Here is a 6,610-nt window from a genome sequence, read left to right as displayed (position 1 = left end):
TTTAGACGGGTTTTGGATTTACTAGAATTACAAAAGCAAGTACCTCAACGTTTGCCGGAAAGCCACGGTGCCGTGGTGTTCGAAATTCATCCCCATTTCTTGCATGGGACATAAGCATAAACCCATGGACACATATATGATTTTACAACCCGTGTTGGTGCACCGGAGCATGTGCATGTAGTTTAATTTTGAATTGTGCACCTGAGATGGCTAGAAAACCAATTTAATGTATAAAATGTCCAAACGAACCCTGAATAATTTCAATTTTTTTACGATACACATATAGTTGCATGTTCACTGCAGATAAAAGTTCTAGCAATTCAAACACCCTCCATTGCCGCTGTGACCCCATTATGTAACTCAAATCAAGATGAAAAATCAAGTAGATCGCACACAGTCTATTATCACCAACCGTGTGAGATGCAGTACAAAATATCTTGGAGCACCATTGGTGTATAGTTCGCCTATGGATTACGCGAGAAGGTGCGTCAGCTACAGTCCATAGCCGGCGTGTCAAGCACACTAGCTCGCTCCCCAAACATCATTTCACTATTCAATTGTCACCGGTGAAAGATGGGGACATGGACCCGCGTCGTGAGGGCAACTTTGACAGCCCACTCCAGCGAGAGCGCGGCCGCAGCTGCCATCCGCGTGCTAACAAGGCGGACGAGCGCGGCCGCATCTGCGACTGGGGGGCCAAGGTAGCCCAAACGGTCGTTGTTGCTTCTCAGGTGGTGGGAGCAACATCTGCCTCAGCGATAGCAACTGGCGAGAGCGTCATAGCAGTTGTCCGTTCCACAGTGGCAGCCTTAGCCCTGATGGAGGCCGCCCACACCCAGCTCGTGGTGGTCACCGCACAAATCGAGCAAAGATTCTCCGACAACAGTCGGCAACCCACGACCGAAGAGTTGCAATCGCCGAGAGTGTTCAAGCAGCCGTCCGTTCCTCCGCCGCATACCTTGCCATGACAGAGCCCGTCCAAGCCCAGATCGCGGCCGCCCACGCCCAGCTCGTGGCGACCTTTCCAAAGAGATGGCCGACACGGATGGCGAGATGCTTGCTGAGTATGGTGCGATGGATGCCATGGAGCCCCTTCCCCGGCAGACCGTCGGGCGCGAGCTGGACATGGAGGAGGCGGCGGAGATCGACGAGCACCAGCCGTAGTAGTACTCTTTGTTTTGTTTAATTAAGAGCGCCGGTCTTTAATTTGTTAGAGTAATGTTTAGGTTAGCTAGCTCTGTTTAATTGTTGAACTTGCTCGATTAAGAAGTGTGGGTGTGCTGTAGTCTCCTTTGTGTACCCAAATTATGCAATGACATGGATGACCACTGTAACTAGGTAAATTCGAACCAAAATTTTTCACGTTCAAACTCATCACACACGGGTTAAGCTATCTGAATCGTTTGTGACCATATCGTACATAGTTCTAAATAAGGGACCGTGTCTTATGACACTTTGCACGCCAGTTTTTTCGCTGAACCGATTCAAAAATTTTGGCTTCTGCGGAAATATCTACCTCCTCGCCCCTCCCCCTTACCAAAAGCCACATTTCCCTTGTTTCCGCCTTCCTTTCCAAGTTTAAACCTTCACTCCTTGCTTGTAGCGCCGCCTCCTTGCCGCGACCCTCCTTCACGCTGCTCGGTCTCGTCTATCCAGGCAGGTAATCCACACGTGACCCCCATCCTCCTCCTCCTTCCACATCCCACATGCCCCGACTGCCGGCGCGACACCTTCCACCCAAATCACCGACCCCTCCACCAAATAAGCACCGTCCAAAGCCACGGTGAACGCAGTATAGGCAGGAACTCAAGAAGCATTTGGCAGCGGAGAAGCAAATCGCGGCCGCTGATACGTCTCCAACGTATCTATAATTTTTTATTGTCCATGCTATTATATTATCTGTTTTGGATGTTTAATGGGCTTTACTAAGCACTTTTATATTATTTTTGGGACTAACCTATTAACCGAAGGCCCAGTGCAAATTGTTGTTTTTTTGCCTATTTCAGTGTTTCGCAGAAAAGGAATATCAAACGGAGTCCAAACGGAATGAAACCTTCGGGAGAGTTATTTTTGGAACGAACGTGATCCAGGAGACTTGGAGTGGACGTCAAGAAAGAAGCAAGGAGGCCACGAGGCAGGGAGGCGTGCCTACCCCTGGGCGCGCCCCCACCCTCGTGGGCCCCTCGCAGCTCCACCGACCTACTTCTTCCTCCTATATATACCCATATACCCCGAAACCAACCAGGAGCACCACGAAACCCTATTTCCACCGCCGCAACCTTCTGTACCCATGAGATCCCATCTTGGGGCATTTTCCGGCGCTCCGCCGGAGGGGGAATCGATCACGGAGGGCTTCTACATCAACACCATAGCCTCTCCAATGATGTGTGAGTAGTTTACCACAGACCTTCGGGTCCATAGTTATTAGCTAGATGGCTTCTTCTCTCTCTTTGGATCTCAATACAAAGTTCTCCTCGATCTTCTTGGAGATCTATTCGATGTAACTCTTTTTGCGGTGTGTTTATCGAGATCCGATGAATTGTGGGTTTATGATCAAGATTATCTATGAACAATATTTGAATCTCCTCTGAATTCTTTTACGTATGATTTGTTATCTTCGCAAGTCTCTTCGAATTATCAGTTTGGTTTGGCCTACTAGATTGATCTTTCTTGCAATGGGAGAAGTGCTTAGCTTTGGGTTCAATCTTGCGTTGCTCGATCCCAGTGACAGTAGGGGAACGACACGTATTGTATTGCTTCCATCGAGGATAAAAAGATGGGGTTTATATCATATTGCTTGAGTTTATCCCTCTACATCATGTCATCTTGCCTAATGTGTTACTCTGTTCTTATGAACTTAATACTCTAGATGCATGTTGGATAGCGGTCGATGTGTGGAGTAATAGTAGTACATGCAAAATCGTTACTCTCTACTTGTCGCGGACATGATGCCTATATACATGGTCATGCCTAGATATTCTCATAACTATGCACTTTACTATCAATTGCTCGACAATAATTTGTTCACCCACCGTAATACTTATGCTATCTTGAGAGAAGCCAGTAGTGAAACCTATGGCCCCCGGGTCTATTTTCCATCATATAAGTTTCCAATCTATTTTACTTTGCAATCTTTACTTTCAATCTTTATCATAAAAATACCAAAAATGTTATCTTATCATCTCTATCAGATCTCACTTTTGCAAGTGGCCGTGAAGGGATTGACAACCCCTTTATCGCGTTGGTTGCAAGGTTCTTATTTGTTTGTGTAGGTACGAGGGACTTGCGTGTGACCTCCTACTGGATTGATACCTTGGTTCTCAAAAACTAAGGGAAATACTTACGCTACTTTGTTGCATCACCCTTTCCTCTTCAAGGGAAAACCAACGCATGCTCAAGAGGTAGCAAGAAGGATTTCTGGCGCCGTTGCCGGGGAGGCTAACGTCAAGTTAAGACATACCAAGTACCCATCACAAACTCTTATCCCTCGCATTATATTATTTGCCATTTTCCTCTTGTTTTCCTCTCCCCCACTTCTAAAACAATTTTCAAAAACCTTTGCCTTTTCTTCGCCTTCTTCTCATATGTATCTTTGTTTGTGTTTCCATGTGCCTTCTATTTGCTTGCATCTTTTCTTGCTAAAAATCTATTGATATGGATCCACTTAAAGTGTTCTACTTGGATCATCTTCGATCCTTATGCGCTCGTGCTGAAACCCCAACTAGCCTAGTTGATGGGAAATCTTTAGATGAGCATGCTCATTTTGTGCGTCACTGTTTGTCTGAAAAAGGGAGACTCTTATGGGATCAAATAAACTAATTGATGTGTTATGCTTGGAATCTTTGTGAAATTTATCATTTTACTTGTTGCTCTAAGAACCCTAAAAAACACCTTCCCTACCTATGTGAGTTTAATGATAATGAAATCTTATCTTCTTATGCAAAGGGTGTTTATAGTTACTATGATATCGAACAAATTGAAGAATTTGTTGCTTTTAAGGTGCTTATGAACTTGCTTCTTTGATTGGAAAGTATGATATTACTCTCTACGAATCTGAATTTTTTGACATACTTAAATATTGCTATGAAAACTATGCTCATAATGTCTATGGCAAAGAATTTATTGAGAGAATGACCCTTGCTTTGGAAGAAAATAATGATATGCATGAATATATAGATAATGATGATTCCGATGATTTGATTGAAATATCCCTTGATGAACATGATGCTTGTTATTCTTGTGGCCATGATGCCAATATTTATGAAGATGAATTTGCTATAGTTCCTTATGTTCAACATGAGATCGTTGCTATTGCACCCATACTTGGTAGTTCCTTCGATGAAAAGCATGACTGCAATGATGTTGTTATAAATTCTCTTAATGCCAATTGTGTTAATAATATGCAAAATCCTAAGCTTGGGGATGCTAGTTTTGCTATGACTACTATTTGTTGCAATGATCATGATTGGGGTGACTCTTCTTATGATCTTGAAAATTTATTTAAGCCCCATGATGAATATGAGATTGATAATAGTGTTTGCAATAATATTGAAAGTGGGTTTGGAAGAGTGTCAACTTTAGATCCCACATATTTGGAGAATGTTCAATCTTATGGTATTTTTGATAAAAGTGGGTTTGGAGAGGTCACGACTTTAGTTAATGATAATCCCACTATTTTGGAAGAGTGTCAACTTCGCATGCATGTGGATCGTGTTGAAAATATTTTATGCGATAGCTATTTTGTTGAATTTGCTTATGATCCCACATGTAATTGTTATGAGAGAGGAAAATATGATAAATTACCTCTCGTTATGTTGAGATTGCTATTGTTTCTTTCCGCTTCCTTGCATATGCTAGTTTTTGCTTGCTATGATAATTTGTTTGCCTATAAGATGCCTATGCATAGGAAGTATGTTAGACTTAGATATGTTTGTCACGTGTTTCATGATGCTCTCTTTGCGCTTCAATTCTTGTCTATCATGTGAGCATCATCGAAATCTCAATGCCTAGCTAGGGGCGTTAAACGATAGCGCTTGTTGGGAGGCAACCCAATTTTATTGTTGTTTCTTGCTTTTTGGTTATGTTTATTAATAAATAATTCATCTAGCTTCTGTTAAGATGTGTTTTCATGTTTTAAATTAGTGTTTGTGCCAAGTAGAACCTTTGGGAAGACTTGGGTGAAGTCTTTATGATCTTGCTGTAAAAAACAGAAACTTTAGCACTCACGAGATTAGCTACAACGTTTTACTGTAGAGTGCTATTTAGTTCATTATTTTTGCAGATGATTAATAGATAAATTACTCACGTCCAGAAATTTATTTTAGAATTTTTGGAGTTACATAAGTATATGTTTGATACAGATTACTACAGACTGTTCTGTTTTTGACAGATTCTGTTTTTCGTGTGTTGTTTGCTTATTTTGATGAATCTATGGCTAGTATCGGAGGTTATGAACCATAGAGAAGTTGGAATACAGTAGTTTTAACACCAATATAAATAAATAATGAGTTCATTACAGTACCTTATGATGGTGATTTGCTTTCTTATACTAACGGAGCTCATGAGATTTTCTGTTACGTTTTGTGTTGTGAAGTTTTCAAGTTTTGGGTAAAGATTTGATGGATTATGGAACAAGGAGTGGCAAGAGCCTAAGCTTGGTGATGCACAAGGCACCCCAAGGTAAAATCCAAGGACAACCAAAAGCCTAAGCTTGGGGATGCCCCGGAAGGCATCCCCTCTTTCGTCTTCGTCCATCGGTAACTTTACTTGGAGCTATATTTTTATTCACCACATGATATGTGTTTTGCTTGGAGCGTCTTGTATGATTTGAGTCTTTGATTTTTAGTTTACCACAATCATCCTTGCTGTACACACCTTTTTGGAGAGACACACATTAATCATAATTTATTAGAATACTCTATGTGCTTCACTTATATCTTTTGAGCTAAATAGTTTTGCTTAGTGCTTCACTTATATCTTTTAGAGCATGGTGGTGGTTTTATTTTATAAAATTATTGATCTCTCATGCTTCAATTATATTATTTTGAGAGTCTTTTATAACAGCATGGTAGTTTGCTTTGGCTATAAAATTAGTCCTAATATGATGAACATCCAAGATAGGTATAATAAAAACTATCATATAGAGTGCATTGAATACTATGAGAAGTTTGATACTTGATAATTGTTTTGAGATATGAAGATGGTGATATTAGAGTCATGCTAGTTGAGTAGTTGTGAATTTTAGAAATACTTGTTGTAAAATTTGTGATTCCCGTAGCATGCACGTATGGTGAACCGTTATGTGATGAAGTCGGAGCATGATTTATTTATTGATTGTCTTCCTTATGAGTGGCGGTCGGGGACGAGCGATGGTGTATTCCTACCAATCTATCCCCCTAGGAGCATGCGCGCAGTACTTTGTTTTGATAACTAATAGATTTTTGCAACAAGTATGTGAGTTCTTTATGACTAATGTTGAGTCCATGGATTATACGCACTCTCACCCTTCCACCATTGCTAGCCTCTCTAATACCGCACACCTTTCGCCGGTATCATACACCCACCATATATCTTCCTCAAAACAGCCACCATACCTACCTATTATAGCATT

Source organism: Aegilops tauschii, chromosome 5 (genome assembly GCF_002575655.3).
Source record: "Aegilops tauschii subsp. strangulata cultivar AL8/78 chromosome 5, Aet v6.0, whole genome shotgun sequence".
Lineage (NCBI taxonomy): Eukaryota > Viridiplantae > Streptophyta > Magnoliopsida > Poales > Poaceae > Aegilops > Aegilops tauschii.
The sequence above is the reverse complement of the archived record's forward strand: the minus strand, read 5'-3'. Positions refer to the sequence as shown.